The sequence below is a fragment of the Drosophila navojoa genome, chromosome X (assembly GCF_054131105.1).
Source record: "Drosophila navojoa isolate 15081-1374.11 chromosome X, UAZ_NAV_1.0, whole genome shotgun sequence".
NCBI lineage: Eukaryota > Metazoa > Arthropoda > Insecta > Diptera > Drosophilidae > Drosophila > Drosophila navojoa.
The window spans coordinates 32,062,768-32,080,754 of record NC_142895.1 but is presented as its reverse complement, the minus strand read 5'-3'; the positions used below and the strand labels follow the sequence as shown (position 1 = coordinate 32,080,754).

The following is a 17,987-nucleotide window of genomic DNA, read 5'->3' as shown; positions in this document are numbered from 1 at the left end:
GTATTTTATTATCGATTAAAAACCTTATCGAAAACTTGTTATTTACTTATACATATATCTTCTTCACCTTTAGAGCTAGAGCTTCCAAATTTTAAATGTAGACTTATGTGTATTTTATATAATTTCGATTTTTGTTATTATTTATTTCAAGTACTAGAGACTTGTGCTTTGGAATGTACATACGTTTAAACATTATGATAACGTTCATTAAGATCGTACGTCTAGAAATTAAATTATTCAACAAATAATTTCTCATAATATTGCACACTGCAGCGCAGCCCAAGCGCAATCGCTGCTTACTGCGCAGTTAGCAGAGCGTGTTCTAATTCATGCGTGTGTATGTATGTGTTCCTAAAATAAGTGTAGAGTGAGTAGAATATCAGATTGGAGGGTTCAGGGTATTTCCTAGCAGTCGAGCAGTCTCGATTAGAGTTTTCTTACTTGTTGGTGATTTTTGTGCGTTCTTGAATGCGTGGTGCAGACGTTAGTGCCGTTAGAGTTTTTCTGTTGTTTTCTGTCTTTGCTCGTATTGTCGTCATGCTGCCACCCTATACTATGAATAAGGCGGGTATATCTAATTCGCTTAAATTATTTTCATTTCATTTTCTTTGCTATATTACTTAGATCTACTACAAGGGGAAAGTTTCCGGGGCCAGGGAAATATGTGATTCTTCAAAAGCTTTTCTATCTTCTGAGATCGACGCACTCATACGGACGGACGGTCGGATAGACGGGCAGAGCTATATCGACTCAGCTCGTCGCACTGATCAATATTATATATACTTTATGGAGTCTGCGATGATTCCTTCTGCCCGCTACATACTATTTCACAAACCATTATACCCTGATTTCCCATTTTCAATGGGCTCAGAGTAAAAAAATATATCATCCCAGCGACCAATGCAGCGGCTAATATAAATGTAACGTGAGCCTGGGCCCAACGATCTAAAACATGGATGGGTAAACATGTATGGGTAAATGCACCCTTCCAGTGATTGGAAGTAGTTTTAAACAGGGACCGCAAATATGAGTTATGACTTTAAAAAAAATTGAGGTTTAAAACAAATAAGAACATTGCAGTCGGGCGCTACCGAATACTCATTCACAGTCCGTATACATGATGCTATGTTTACAAAGGGGCATTTATTCTTATTTCAAATTTAATTTGGCTTTAAAAAAATTTAGTACAAAACAATTATGCTTTTTGATTATATTGTAGCACTAACCAGAGAACACATAGACCGGACACGTAGTGTAAAGTGTTTTGCACACTTTTTTGTTTGACATTACGACCCACACAACTTCGTATTTGCTCGGCTCCTCACTTTTAGGTTCAGGCTACTAAAATATTCGAGAGCACAATCATTTTGCTTCTGGCGCTCGACCAAGATGGTCGATGGTTGAACAAAAGATCCCTCTGTGCTCAATGTTTCCCTTGCTCTCTCTCTCTCTCTCGATGCTCTTTGCTCTCTCAAATGTGTATATGTGTGTATGCATGTGAGCACAAGCAGCAGCTCTGAGCTGCCAGCTCACGAAAATTGAAATTTCTTCGCAGCGAGAACCCATGCATTCCCTTCTGTGTGAAGAGTATACCGAACTCTTTAAACCGTTTGCCAAGCTTGTACAAAATCTGTATATGTGTTTTCGATATTATGTGTGGAAAGGGTATGTTAAGCGTTGGTGCTTTTAGTGAAAATGCTTTCGCGACGAATGTGCACGCACACACTCTCCCTTGCTACATGTACTAAGAGCATTTGTATATTTGTGTGCGTAGCTCTTGCTGCCTGTAGCAATTTTAGGTCCCAGCATTTGCATTTGGTTGATCTTGAGAAGTGCGCACACTTATATATGTACATACATATGTATGTATGATTGTGTGTACGAATTTGACGCAATGCCCACAATTGTGGAATATCACTTGTAGAAGCATTTGTATGCCTATGTGCCTTTACATGTGCGTTTGTGTGTGTGCATGTGTGTAAGCATGGGACGTGAACATTGGCTGCCTACCTCAACTTAGAATTGTCTGAACGATTTTGGACTCGAATTGCAGAGGCGCGCTTATATTTAAGTAGCTGATTAAGTAAAGTGACAAGTGCACTTGCCAATACTTTTTTTCACTATGACCGGCGAGCAACTTATACATATGTATGTGTGTAGAATAGTGACTGGCGGATAACTCGCGCTAATATTTACCTGATTTCATTTCAATGATCGTGGGCTACCTATCAGAAGGTATTTAAAAAATATGTAGTACTTGATTAAGCCACTAACCAGAGAACACATAGACCGGACACGTAGTGTAAAGTGTTTTGCACACTTTTTTTTTGACATTACGACCCACACCACTTCGTATTTGCTCGGCTCCTCACTTTTAGGTTCAGGCTACTAAAATATTCGAGAGCACAATCATTTTGCTTCTGGCGCTCGACCGAGATGGTCGATGGTTGAACAAAAGATCCCTCTGTGCTCAATGTTTCCTTTGCTCTCTCTCTCTCTCTCGGTGCTCTTTGCTCTCTCAAATGTGTATATGTGTGTATGCATGTGAGCACAAGCAGCAGCTCTGAGCTGCCAGCTCACGAAAATTGAAATTTCTTCGCAGCAAGAACCCATGCCTTCCCTTCTGTGTGAAGAGTATACCGAACTTATCAAACCGTTTGCCAAGCTCGTACAAAATATGTATATGTGTTTTCGATTTTAATTGTGGAAAGGGTATGAAAGCGTTGGTGCTCATGATGAAAATGCTTTCGCGGCGAGCGTGCACACACACAGTCTTTGTTGCTACATATATTATGAGCGTTTGTGTGCCTGTGTGCGTAGCACTTGCTGCCTGTAGCAATTTTAGGTCCCAGCATTTGCATTTGGTTGATCTTGAGAAGTGCGCACACTTATATATGTACATACATATGTATGTATGATTGTATGTACGCACGGGGCGCGATGCCCACAATTGTGGAATATCACTTGTAGAAGCATTTGTATGCCTATGTGCCCTTACATGTGCGTTTGTGTGTGTGCATGTGTGTAAGCATGGGACGTCAACATTGGTGTGCATGTGTGTATGCATGGGACGAGAACATTGACGTGCATGTGTGTATGCATGGGACGAGAACATTGGCTGCCTACCTCAACTAAGAATTGTCTGAATGATTTTGGGCTCGAATTGAAGAGGCGCGCTTATACATACATACATATGTATGTATTTATGTAAGTAGCTGATTAACTAAAGTGACAAGTGCATATGCCAATTCTTTGTGGCACTGTGACCGTCGAATAACTCATACTGTATGTGTATGTGTGTAGTATAGTTACTCTCGCGCTTATATTTAAGCACCTGGATTTAATTTAATGATCGTGGGTTGGCTATCAGAAGGAATTAAAACAAAAGTTTAGTATCTTATTTAGCTTACTATACAAATGGGATGCGATTTTCGATCCTTTGTACCTGTTCATATAGTTACATACATATACAGGTGCATGCCAATAAAAAATAAACTTCTAAAAAGAATTGGCATATGCACTTGTCACTTTAGTTATAAGCGCGCCTCTTCAATTCGAGCCCAAAATCATTCAGACAATTCTTAGTTGAGGTAGGCAGCCAATGTTCTCGTCCCATGCATACACACATGCACACCAATGTTGACGTCCCATGCTTACACACATGCACACACACAAACGCACATGTAAGGGCACATAGGCATACAAATGCTTCTACAAGTGATATTCCACAATTGTGGGCATCGCGCCCCGTGCGTACATACAATCATACATACATATGTATGTACATATATAAGTGTGCGCACTTCTCAAGATCAACCAAATGCAAATGCTGGGACCTAAAATTGCTACAGGCAGCAAGTGCTACGCACACAGGCACACAAACGCTCATAATATATGTAGCAACAAAGACTGTGTGTGTGCACGCTCGCCGCGAAAGCATTTTCATCATGAGCACCAACGCTTTCATACCCTTTCCACAATTAAAATCGAAAACACATACATATACATATTTTGTACGAGCTTGGCAAACGGTTTGATAAGTTCGGTATACTCTTCACACAGAAGGGAAGGCATGGGTTCTTGCTGCGAAGAAATTTCAATTTTCGTGAGCTGGCAGCTCAGAGCTGCTGCTTGTGCTCACATGCATACACACATATACACATTTGAGAGAGCAAAGAGCACCGAGAGAGAGAGAGAGAGCAAAGGAAACATTGAGCACAGAGGGATCTTTTGTTCAACCATCGACCATCTCGGTCGAGCGCCAGAAGCAAAATGATTGTGCTCTCGAATATTTTAGTAGCCTGAACCTAAAAGTGAGGAGCCGAGCAAATACGAAGTGGTGTGGGTCGTAATGTCAAAAAAAAAGTGTGCAAAACACTTTACACTACGTGTCCGGTCTATGTGTTCTCTGGTTAGTGATTAAGCTCAGTATATAAAATGGGATGCGATAGTCGATTCTCTGCAGCTGTTATATATACATGCGTATACAGGAGCAAGCAAATAAAAAACCTATAAAAAGTATTGGCAAGTGCACTTGTCGCTTTACTTAATAAGCGCGCGTTCAGACAATTCTAAGTTGAGGTAGGCAGCCAATGTTCACGTCCCATGCTTACACACATGCACACACACAAACGCACATGTAAAGGCACATAGGCATACAAATGCTTCTACAAGTGATATTCCACAATTGTGGGCATTGCGTCAAATTCGTACACACAATCATACATACATATGTATGTACATATATAAGTGTGCGCACTTCTCAAGATCAACCAAATGCAAATGCTGGGACCTAAAATTGCTACAGGCAGCAAGAGCTACGCACACAAATATACAAATGCTCTTAGTACATGTAGCAAGGGAGAGTGTGTGCGTGCACATTCGTCGCGAAAGCATTTTCACTAAAAGCACCAACGCTTAACATACCCTTTCCACACATAATATCGAAAACACATATACAGATTTTGTACAAGCTTGGCAAACGGTTTAAAGAGTTCGGTATACTCTTCACACAGAAGGGAATGCATGGGTTCTCGCTGCGAAGAAATTTCAATTTTCGTGAGCTGGCAGCTCAGAGCTGCTGCTTGTGCTCACATGCATACACACATATACACATTTGAGAGAGCAAAGAGCATCGAGAGAGAGAGAGAGAGAGAGCAAGGGAAACATTGAGCACAGAGTGACCTTTTGTTCAACCATCGACCATCTTGGTCGAGCGCCAGAAGCAAAATGATTGTGCTCTCGAATATTTTAGTAGCCTGAACCTAAAAGTGAGGAGCCGAGCAAATACGAAGTTGTGTGGGTCGTAATGTCAAAAAAAAGTGTGCAAAACACTTTACACTATGTGTCCGGTTTATGTGTTCTCTAGTTAGTGATTGTAGCTTTTGATAATTTTTATCGAGTAATTATGATAATTATATATAATATATAATTATATTGATCGTGCACTTTTTAAGTACAAATGTATGGTAATTTTCGTTGATAGCTTTCGGTCACACCTATTGCAGATTCTTAAGCGTTTGCTTACATTACAAAAGCGCGCTTTTTAACATTCTAAGAATTGCGATTGATTTCTGGATTTTCTAGCTGTTATTGTAGTTTTGTCAGATGACGGTCTGTTATTAGCTTATTGTATTTTAGCTACCAGATTGTCAAGCAAAACGATAGCGTGGGTGATAGAGGCGTCGCAAGTTATGTTACGGCGACGGAGGTTCAAAGCCCCTTCAATATTGTATGTTATTTTTCATACATATTTCGTTTTTTATAAAATAGATATTTATTTTATTCGTTTTTCATGTACATACATTTTGACCATATAATTACGCCCTGAAAGTTTCATTAAGATGGTATTTGTTACTTTAGCTTTTATATTTTTTAAATATTTAAATTTTATTTTTAAAGTTTATAAAAATGTTTCCTTCCGTGTTATCAATGCCTATTAAGCCTATTTGTATATTCATGTACATACATAGATAGCTCAAGCATATAAATGTCGCAATTTGATACTACAAATGCCGATTGCCACGCCCCTAGTGGCCGTAGACACCTCATTTTTGGCCAGTTACGGTAACGTAAATGCGAAATTTGAATGCTTACGCTCAAAAAATGTGAATATTACAGGGTATTTTTCGATATGCCACGCCCCCAAAGAGGCGTGACAATTATTTTTGGGGCATCGATAGAGGAGGTTACCAGTAACTCAACCAACCAAATTTGAAGCTTCTAGCTCTTAAACTGTAGAAGATATAAAGTTTTGCGATTTGCCACGCCCCCTTTGGGCGGATATATATCCACTATAGCTTGTTGGACTTGGGAGGTCAACTCGCGTATATATACCAAATTTCAAGTCTCTAGCATCGATAGTGCCTAAAATATAGCCAAATTTGAAAAATCCTTATATCTTCAGGTCCGATTTGCCACGCCCCTAGTAGACGTAGGCATAAAATTTTTTCATCAGTCATTATAGAACTATAGCATTAGCTCACGTGCGAAATTTCAACGTTCTAGCTTTAGAACTATATGAGATACAGTTTTATCTGATTTGCCACGCCCCAATGGACGTAGATATATCCACCATAGCTTTTTGGACTTGGGGGGTCAACGCGGATCTACATAGCAAACTTCAACTTTCTAGCTCTTCAACTAACATGATTTCTGGTATATCGGAAAATGCATTTTCCGATTTGCCTAGTGGGCGGATCGGGAAAACTTTAACATTTTATAAATCGGAGTTATGAACGAGTATGTGTTCCATATTTTAAGTCTCTAGCTTCAACTTTTAACTAGAAGTCTGGTTGCACACGCGAGAGGTCACGTAGTACTTTAGCGGATTAGTAATGATGATCTTAATTGTTCACCAAACCAATCCTACCGGCTGCGCCAATAATAAGACCGACGATATAGTTTAAATAAAAAAAAATTTATTTCTTAAATAAAACTTATAACGGGGTACAATTATTCTTACGCGATGTAAGAGTGGTCTTAGATCTGAATTGAAACTGAACTACTGATTGAAAATTTGTTTGTCTTATATAGCTAGAAATGTTTATATGAGCGGATGATCGGATAATTGTTTCTAAGCGGACGCTTGGGCGATTTGTTTATAAATGACCGATTTGTTTATGAGTAGTTGCTAGGACGATCGGAGCTTTGGTGTTGTGTTTAAGTGTGGGTGAGTGCTGATAGATATATTACTATATATATGTATGTCGGAGTGATATGACAAAATTACACAGGGACGTGTAATCGTCAAGAAGGCCGTTCCAGAGATATATGTAATTAACATGGGAAGCATGTTATGATGACATGCAAGTGAAATGTTGATGACATAGCAATGTATTGGTGCGTTGCCGCGTCAGTCAGTCTGACACAATGTTGCGATGCTTCTTTGCGACGTTGTAAAAGAGACTGTGTCGCTACTATATACAACGATTAACACGGTTAGCAGTAAATTCTATGCCGAGAATGAGGCGCGAGGGCGAAAGAGATGCTTCAGCCGAGTGTGGCGCGATTGTTGTTGTGAAATGAAAAGGAGAATATAGGCATGAGCGTTGGTGCTGTGCGAACGTGGCATTTAGTCTGAGGACAAGAGTACTAACAATGTAATAAAAACTTATCATGGTGTAATATAACTCTAAGCCATCTCCGCCATATATATATATTTTGAGAACCAATATAAGTATGAACGTATGAATGTATATAAACGTACGTATTTGCTGTGCGTTTATATGGAGGAGAGGTCTGTATAGCCGAGCGAACTGCCGGAGTTATAGATCCAGATCCTGGCGTTTCACGAATCGCTCAAATGGAACTAGCGTGTCTTAGCACAATACTTTCCCTGCCGGAGTGCGCTGAACAAGCACTCAGAAGGCGTACCGCGCATCAGCGAATCAGCATAGAAGTTTATACTTAAGTGAAGTGTAAAATTGTAAAATAAAATGTCGTTAAAATATATACATACAAACATATATATGTACATATGTATATACAGCAATTATGCTTTATTTGCTGAATAGGTACAAGTAGGGACACGAAAAAAGTATCGATATTTTCGGTATCGGATACATTGGGGCGATGATACCGATACTTTTTACTCGATGTTTTGGTTTCGATATTTTTACTTATCGAGTATCTCTAGAGCCATATCGAGTAAAGAAAAATACGCGGGATCAAGTCAAGCTCGCCAGCCAATTTGCGCAAAATTTGAGACTGAGTTTGAGTTGAATCATTAAAAAAGGTTAAAACAGTGAATTATTATCGAAGTCAATTGGATTTATAGTTAAAGTAAGTAATAAAGCAATTACTCTATGCAGTTTATTGAAATATATTTCTTTAAAAGAATGCCACCAAGCCACAGCAGTGTTTGGCAGTATTTAGGGACACGATATCGAATGCAAAGTATCGATCATGTACTCATAGGAAGCATCAAAAGAAAAGCATCGTACTTATAAAAATATCAAATCAAAAGCATCGATGTTGCAAGGTATCGGATGAAATGTTTATTAAATCTAGGATATCTTTCATGTTTTTTTTTAATAAAAAGTTACAAGTAAATTTTCAATATTACATAGTACAATAAAGTTATGTTAAGTTATATATTCCATTCCTCCTCTGCACAATCGCCTAAAAAAAGAAGATTGTCAAGCCTTTTGGGTGACAATCGGCTGCGAGTTTTGGTTATGGTACTTCCAGCTTTGGAGAAAAGGCGCTCAGAGGGCACGGACGTCGCGGAAATTCCCAAATATTTTTGAGCTAAGTTGTATAGTTTGGGATAAACTACTTTCATATCAGCCCATTGTTTTAAAGGGTCGATGGAAAGTGGTAAAACATGGGTAGATAGGTAGCGACCTACTTCGTCATCGTTTATTGTAGATCTTGTTTTTTTGGTCTGCTTCCCTGCATGCGTCCACTTCTTATAATCACTCCAAAGATTGTTTGCTGAATCTATGGAAGTATCACTCTCATTCTCACTGGAGAGAGAATTAGAAATTATGCATGTTTGAGGTGTTTCCTGATGATTTAAGAGTTTTGAAGCAAATTTTGCACTTCACCTCGTCGTTGCGTATTCTGGTGAAATACTGCCAAACACTGCTGTGGCTTGGTGGCATTCTTTTAAAGAAATATATTTCAATAAACTGCATAGAGTAATTGCTTTATTACTTACTTTAACTATAAATCCAATTGACTTCGATAATAATTCACTGTTTTAACCTTTTTTAATGATTCAACTCAAACTCAGTCTCAAATTTTGCGCAAATTGGCTGGCGAGCTTGACTTGATCCCGCGTATTTTTCTTTACTCGATATGGCTCTAGAGATACTCGATAAGTAAAAATATCGAAACCAAAACATCGAGTAAAAAGTATCGGTATCATCGCCCCAATGTATCCGATACCGAAAATATCGATACTTTTTTCGTGTCCCTAGCCGCAACTTTTATTTTTAATTTTATAATAATAATTGAAAATAAGAGTTATGATTTGATTTCTATATAAAAGTTTTTCTGTAATTATTATATTTGATTTTTATTATAAAAATCATTTATAACATGTAAGGTTACATTATTCTCAGGCCGGGGTCAAAGTCTCTGTCTACCCAGGGCCACAACTTACAAGAAATTTATAAGTCATTACGGGACATACAGAGTTAGAGAAATGGGAGAGGGGAGGGCTGTTATAGGTTAGTCAACCACACGACCTGAACTCGCTGATCACGCGTCTGCACGCGGGAGGGACGCAACAATCGAGTGGCTCGATCAAGCGCACTCGAGATTGCTCGGGTCGGGGTTGCGAAGGCGTGCTGTGGGGAGTTACTGGGGCCACTGCGGTTGGTAGACCGCGTTGCCACCGGCATTCGCTCGCAGACCACACAGTTTTCACTACCGGAGATTTACTCGTCTGGCAAACGGGTCGAAACCACGTTCAAACTACCAGTCAGCGCAGCTACAGTTAGTTATGGTTAGCGTTAAGGGTTGGCATGTTAGACGAGTTAGCTGTAAATAAAGACACACCACGTTAATGTATGCTTACTTTATTACACAATATTTCAAGTCTAGTTCACCACGCCACTCGACCCTAACCAAAAAGAACACGCGGTCGCCTGCGACTTGCGCGTCAAAATTATTCTCGATTATCTGTATCCGTCTGTTCGCTTCGAGCGCTCGAAACTAATTAAATCTGCAGGCAGCTTTCAATTCACTTCTGCTGCCGTGCAGATTTCAGAAATGCAACCTTCACCACCGCGAGCTTTCGAGCCGCACGGTTGCATTGCTGATCGCGCGCCCGCCCGCTAATTTGAATTATGCTTATATCCTAAAACTAATTGCTACGACACTTACGACTACTTATTAACTAAATGGTACTACTTTACAAACTAACATTTATCCTACTTATCACTTAACTTACTTTCTACTTAAGTACTTATCTGCTACAAAATATAATTTAAGTATAATCCAACAGTTTCACTGACTTACAAACTACACTTACACTAAAAAATATATCTATTGGCTTCAACTTATTCGCTACAAAATGAACGCAATGTAAGGTGGGTAAATGAACCACCTAACAAATAATTAAAAATATATTTTTTTTGTAAAAATTTGCAAATAAAAGTTAATTCGCGCTTATACATACATACATATGTATGTATTTATGTAAGTAGCTGATTAACTAAAGTGACAAGTGCATATGCCAATTCTTTGTGGCACTGTGACCGTCGAATAACTCATACTGTATGTGTATGTGTGTAGTATAGTTACTCTCGCGCTTATATTTAAGCACCTGGATTTAATTTAATGATCGTGGGTTGGCTATCAGAAGGAATTAAAACAAAAGTTTAGTATCTTATTTAGCTTACTATACAAATGGGATGCGATTTTCGATCCTTTGTACCTGTTCATATAGTTACATACATATACAGGTGCATGCCAATAAAAAATAAACTTCTAAAAAGAATTGGCATATGCACTTGTCACTTTAGTTATAAGCGCGCCTCTTCAATTCGAGCCCAAAATCATTCAGACAATTCTTAGTTGAGGTAGGCAGCCAATGTTCTCGTCCCATGCATACACACATGCACACCAATGTTGACGTCCCATGCTTACACACATGCACACACACAAACGCACATGTAAGGGCACATAGGCATACAAATGCTTCTACAAGTGATATTCCACAATTGTGGGCATCGCGCCCCGTGCGTACATACAATCATACATACATATGTATGTACATATATAAGTGTGCGCACTTCTCAAGATCAACCAAATGCAAATGCTGGGACCTAAAATTGCTACAGGCAGCAAGTGCTACGCACACAGGCACACAAACGCTCATAATATATGTAGCAACAAAGACTGTGTGTGTGCACGCTCGCCGCGAAAGCATTTTCATCATGAGCACCAACGCTTTCATACCCTTTCCACAATTAAAATCGAAAACACATACATATACATATTTTGTACGAGCTTGGCAAACGGTTTGATAAGTTCGGTATACTCTTCACACAGAAGGGAAGGCATGGGTTCTTGCTGCGAAGAAATTTCAATTTTCGTGAGCTGGCAGCTCAGAGCTGCTGCTTGTGCTCACATGCATACACACATATACACATTTGAGAGAGCAAAGAGCACCGAGAGAGAGAGAGAGAGCAAAGGAAACATTGAGCACAGAGGGATCTTTTGTTCAACCATCGACCATCTCGGTCGAGCGCCAGAAGCAAAATGATTGTGCTCTCGAATATTTTAGTAGCCTGAACCTAAAAGTGAGGAGCCGAGCAAATACGAAGTGGTGTGGGTCGTAATGTCAAAAAAAAAGTGTGCAAAACACTTTACACTACGTGTCCGGTCTATGTGTTCTCTGGTTAGTGATTAAGCTCAGTATATAAAATGGGATGCGATAGTCGATTCTCTGCAGCTGTTATATATACATGCGTATACAGGAGCAAGCAAATAAAAAACCTATAAAAAGTATTGGCAAGTGCACTTGTCGCTTTACTTAATAAGCGCGCGTTCAGACAATTCTAAGTTGAGGTAGGCAGCCAATGTTCACGTCCCATGCTTACACACATGCACACACACAAACGCACATGTAAAGGCACATAGGCATACAAATGCTTCTACAAGTGATATTCCACAATTGTGGGCATTGCGTCAAATTCGTACACACAATCATACATACATATGTATGTACATATATAAGTGTGCGCACTTCTCAAGATCAACCAAATGCAAATGCTGGGACCTAAAATTGCTACAGGCAGCAAGAGCTACGCACACAAATATACAAATGCTCTTAGTACATGTAGCAAGGGAGAGTGTGTGCGTGCACATTCGTCGCGAAAGCATTTTCACTAAAAGCACCAACGCTTAACATACCCTTTCCACACATAATATCGAAAACACATATACAGATTTTGTACAAGCTTGGCAAACGGTTTAAAGAGTTCGGTATACTCTTCACACAGAAGGGAATGCATGGGTTCTCGCTGCGAAGAAATTTCAATTTTCGTGAGCTGGCAGCTCAGAGCTGCTGCTTGTGCTCACATGCATACACACATATACACATTTGAGAGAGCAAAGAGCATCGAGAGAGAGAGAGAGAGAGAGCAAGGGAAACATTGAGCACAGAGTGACCTTTTGTTCAACCATCGACCATCTTGGTCGAGCGCCAGAAGCAAAATGATTGTGCTCTCGAATATTTTAGTAGCCTGAACCTAAAAGTGAGGAGCCGAGCAAATACGAAGTTGTGTGGGTCGTAATGTCAAAAAAAAGTGTGCAAAACACTTTACACTATGTGTCCGGTTTATGTGTTCTCTAGTTAGTGATTGTAGCTTTTGATAATTTTTATCGAGTAATTATGATAATTATATATAATATATAATTATATTGATCGTGCACTTTTTAAGTACAAATGTATGGTAATTTTCGTTGATAGCTTTCGGTCACACCTATTGCAGATTCTTAAGCGTTTGCTTACATTACAAAAGCGCGCTTTTTAACATTCTAAGAATTGCGATTGATTTCTGGATTTTCTAGCTGTTATTGTAGTTTTGTCAGATGACGGTCTGTTATTAGCTTATTGTATTTTAGCTACCAGATTGTCAAGCAAAACGATAGCGTGGGTGATAGAGGCGTCGCAAGTTATGTTACGGCGACGGAGGTTCAAAGCCCCTTCAATATTGTATGTTATTTTTCATACATATTTCGTTTTTTATAAAATAGATATTTATTTTATTCGTTTTTCATGTACATACATTTTGACCATATAATTACGCCCTGAAAGTTTCATTAAGATGGTATTTGTTACTTTAGCTTTTATATTTTTTAAATATTTAAATTTTATTTTTAAAGTTTATAAAAATGTTTCCTTCCGTGTTATCAATGCCTATTAAGCCTATTTGTATATTCATGTACATACATAGATAGCTCAAGCATATAAATGTCGCAATTTGATACTACAAATGCCGATTGCCACGCCCCTAGTGGCCGTAGACACCTCATTTTTGGCCAGTTACGGTAACGTAAATGCGAAATTTGAATGCTTACGCTCAAAAAATGTGAATATTACAGGGTATTTTTCGATATGCCACGCCCCCAAAGAGGCGTGACAATTATTTTTGGGGCATCGATAGAGGAGGTTACCAGTAACTCAACCAACCAAATTTGAAGCTTCTAGCTCTTAAACTGTAGAAGATATAAAGTTTTGCGATTTGCCACGCCCCCTTTGGGCGGATATATATCCACTATAGCTTGTTGGACTTGGGAGGTCAACTCGCGTATATATACCAAATTTCAAGTCTCTAGCATCGATAGTGCCTAAAATATAGCCAAATTTGAAAAATCCTTATATCTTCAGGTCCGATTTGCCACGCCCCTAGTAGACGTAGGCATAAAATTTTTTCATCAGTCATTATAGAACTATAGCATTAGCTCACGTGCGAAATTTCAACGTTCTAGCTTTAGAACTATATGAGATACAGTTTTATCTGATTTGCCACGCCCCAATGGACGTAGATATATCCACCATAGCTTTTTGGACTTGGGGGGTCAACGCGGATCTACATAGCAAACTTCAACTTTCTAGCTCTTCAACTAACATGATTTCTGGTATATCGGAAAATGCATTTTCCGATTTGCCTAGTGGGCGGATCGGGAAAACTTTAACATTTTATAAATCGGAGTTATGAACGAGTATGTGTTCCATATTTTAAGTCTCTAGCTTCAACTTTTAACTAGAAGTCTGGTTGCACACGCGAGAGGTCACGTAGTACTTTAGCGGATTAGTAATGATGATCTTAATTGTTCACCAAACCAATCCTACCGGCTGCGCCAATAATAAGACCGACGATATAGTTTAAATAAAAAAAAATTTATTTCTTAAATAAAACTTATAACGGGGTACAATTATTCTTACGCGATGTAAGAGTGGTCTTAGATCTGAATTGAAACTGAACTACTGATTGAAAATTTGTTTGTCTTATATAGCTAGAAATGTTTATATGAGCGGATGATCGGATAATTGTTTCTAAGCGGACGCTTGGGCGATTTGTTTATAAATGACCGATTTGTTTATGAGTAGTTGCTAGGACGATCGGAGCTTTGGTGTTGTGTTTAAGTGTGGGTGAGTGCTGATAGATATATTACTATATATATGTATGTCGGAGTGATATGACAAAATTACACAGGGACGTGTAATCGTCAAGAAGGCCGTTCCAGAGATATATGTAATTAACATGGGAAGCATGTTATGATGACATGCAAGTGAAATGTTGATGACATAGCAATGTATTGGTGCGTTGCCGCGTCAGTCAGTCTGACACAATGTTGCGATGCTTCTTTGCGACGTTGTAAAAGAGACTGTGTCGCTACTATATACAACGATTAACACGGTTAGCAGTAAATTCTATGCCGAGAATGAGGCGCGAGGGCGAAAGAGATGCTTCAGCCGAGTGTGGCGCGATTGTTGTTGTGAAATGAAAAGGAGAATATAGGCATGAGCGTTGGTGCTGTGCGAACGTGGCATTTAGTCTGAGGACAAGAGTACTAACAATGTAATAAAAACTTATCATGGTGTAATATAACTCTAAGCCATCTCCGCCATATATATATATTTTGAGAACCAATATAAGTATGAACGTATGAATGTATATAAACGTACGTATTTGCTGTGCGTTTATATGGAGGAGAGGTCTGTATAGCCGAGCGAACTGCCGGAGTTATAGATCCAGATCCTGGCGTTTCACGAATCGCTCAAATGGAACTAGCGTGTCTTAGCACAATACTTTCCCTGCCGGAGTGCGCTGAACAAGCACTCAGAAGGCGTACCGCGCATCAGCGAATCAGCATAGAAGTTTATACTTAAGTGAAGTGTAAAATTGTAAAATAAAATGTCGTTAAAATATATACATACAAACATATATATGTACATATGTATATACAGCAATTATGCTTTATTTGCTGAATAGGTACAAGTAGGGACACGAAAAAAGTATCGATATTTTCGGTATCGGATACATTGGGGCGATGATACCGATACTTTTTACTCGATGTTTTGGTTTCGATATTTTTACTTATCGAGTATCTCTAGAGCCATATCGAGTAAAGAAAAATACGCGGGATCAAGTCAAGCTCGCCAGCCAATTTGCGCAAAATTTGAGACTGAGTTTGAGTTGAATCATTAAAAAAGGTTAAAACAGTGAATTATTATCGAAGTCAATTGGATTTATAGTTAAAGTAAGTAATAAAGCAATTACTCTATGCAGTTTATTGAAATATATTTCTTTAAAAGAATGCCACCAAGCCACAGCAGTGTTTGGCAGTATTTAGGGACACGATATCGAATGCAAAGTATCGATCATGTACTCATAGGAAGCATCAAAAGAAAAGCATCGTACTTATAAAAATATCAAATCAAAAGCATCGATGTTGCAAGGTATCGGATGAAATGTTTATTAAATCTAGGATATCTTTCATGTTTTTTTTTAATAAAAAGTTACAAGTAAATTTTCAATATTACATAGTACAATAAAGTTATGTTAAGTTATATATTCCATTCCTCCTCTGCACAATCGCCTAAAAAAAGAAGATTGTCAAGCCTTTTGGGTGACAATCGGCTGCGAGTTTTGGTTATGGTACTTCCAGCTTTGGAGAAAAGGCGCTCAGAGGGCACGGACGTCGCGGAAATTCCCAAATATTTTTGAGCTAAGTTGTATAGTTTGGGATAAACTACTTTCATATCAGCCCATTGTTTTAAAGGGTCGATGGAAAGTGGTAAAACATGGGTAGATAGGTAGCGACCTACTTCGTCATCGTTTATTGTAGATCTTGTTTTTTTGGTCTGCTTCCCTGCATGCGTCCACTTCTTATAATCACTCCAAAGATTGTTTGCTGAATCTATGGAAGTATCACTCTCATTCTCACTGGAGAGAGAATTAGAAATTATGCATGTTTGAGGTGTTTCCTGATGATTTAAGAGTTTTGAAGCAAATTTTGCACTTCACCTCGTCGTTGCGTATTCTGGTGAAATACTGCCAAACACTGCTGTGGCTTGGTGGCATTCTTTTAAAGAAATATATTTCAATAAACTGCATAGAGTAATTGCTTTATTACTTACTTTAACTATAAATCCAATTGACTTCGATAATAATTCACTGTTTTAACCTTTTTTAATGATTCAACTCAAACTCAGTCTCAAATTTTGCGCAAATTGGCTGGCGAGCTTGACTTGATCCCGCGTATTTTTCTTTACTCGATATGGCTCTAGAGATACTCGATAAGTAAAAATATCGAAACCAAAACATCGAGTAAAAAGTATCGGTATCATCGCCCCAATGTATCCGATACCGAAAATATCGATACTTTTTTCGTGTCCCTAGCCGCAACTTTTATTTTTAATTTTATAATAATAATTGAAAATAAGAGTTATGATTTGATTTCTATATAAAAGTTTTTCTGTAATTATTATATTTGATTTTTATTATAAAAATCATTTATAACATGTAAGGTTACATTATTCTCAGGCCGGGGTCAAAGTCTCTGTCTACCCAGGGCCACAACTTACAAGAAATTTATAAGTCATTACGGGACATACAGAGTTAGAGAAATGGGAGAGGGGAGGGCTGTTATAGGTTAGTCAACCACACGACCTGAACTCGCTGATCACGCGTCTGCACGCGGGAGGGACGCAACAATCGAGTGGCTCGATCAAGCGCACTCGAGATTGCTCGGGTCGGGGTTGCGAAGGCGTGCTGTGGGGAGTTACTGGGGCCACTGCGGTTGGTAGACCGCGTTGCCACCGGCATTCGCTCGCAGACCACACAGTTTTCACTACCGGAGATTTACTCGTCTGGCAAACGGGTCGAAACCACGTTCAAACTACCAGTCAGCGCAGCTACAGTTAGTTATGGTTAGCGTTAAGGGTTGGCATGTTAGACGAGTTAGCTGTAAATAAAGACACACCACGTTAATGTATGCTTACTTTATTACACAATATTTCAAGTCTAGTTCACCACGCCACTCGACCCTAACCAAAAAGAACACGCGGTCGCCTGCGACTTGCGCGTCAAAATTATTCTCGATTATCTGTATCCGTCTGTTCGCTTCGAGCGCTCGAAACTAATTAAATCTGCAGGCAGCTTTCAATTCACTTCTGCTGCCGTGCAGATTTCAGAAATGCAACCTTCACCACCGCGAGCTTTCGAGCCGCACGGTTGCATTGCTGATCGCGCGCCCGCCCGCTAATTTGAATTATGCTTATATCCTAAAACTAATTGCTACGACACTTACGACTACTTATTAACTAAATGGTACTACTTTACAAACTAACATTTATCCTACTTATCACTTAACTTACTTTCTACTTAAGTACTTATCTGCTACAAAATATAATTTAAGTATAATCCAACAGTTTCACTGACTTACAAACTACACTTACACTAAAAAATATATCTATTGGCTTCAACTTATTCGCTACAAAATGAACGCAATGTAAGGTG

The 17,987-nt window shown here is 38.9% G+C and overlaps 3 long non-coding RNA genes across 7 annotated transcripts in view; all 3 read right to left on the bottom strand.

The window, feature by feature from the left end:
* LOC149090861 (uncharacterized) overlaps positions 1-139 on the bottom strand; it is a 93,822-nt gene extending 93,683 nt beyond the window's left edge. Inside the window, exon 1 of the long non-coding RNA XR_016197463.1 lies at positions 68-139. This is a non-coding gene — a long non-coding RNA (uncharacterized LOC149090861). The remainder of the gene's footprint in view (positions 1-67) is intronic.
* An 8,897-nt stretch (positions 140-9,036) lies between these two features.
* On the bottom strand, positions 9,037-10,160 carry LOC149090860 (uncharacterized). Of its 3 annotated transcripts, none has more exons than XR_016197446.1 (3): positions 10,059-10,160; positions 9,164-9,990; positions 9,037-9,108 (listed from the first exon to the last, which is right to left on the bottom strand). It is a non-coding gene; the product is annotated as an uncharacterized LOC149090860 (long non-coding RNA). The 3 variants fall into 3 exon arrangements; XR_016197445.1 differs by having other exon boundaries at positions 10,078-10,160; XR_016197444.1 differs by having other exon boundaries at positions 9,164-10,153.
* A 6,319-nt stretch (positions 10,161-16,479) lies between these two features.
* Positions 16,480-17,603, bottom strand: LOC149090859 (uncharacterized). Of its 3 annotated transcripts, none has more exons than XR_016197443.1 (3): positions 17,502-17,603; positions 16,607-17,433; positions 16,480-16,551 (listed from the first exon to the last, which is right to left on the bottom strand). It is a non-coding gene; the product is annotated as an uncharacterized LOC149090859 (long non-coding RNA). The 3 variants fall into 3 exon arrangements; XR_016197442.1 differs by having other exon boundaries at positions 17,521-17,603; XR_016197441.1 differs by having other exon boundaries at positions 16,607-17,596.
* Between the last annotated feature and the right edge of the window lie 384 nt (positions 17,604-17,987).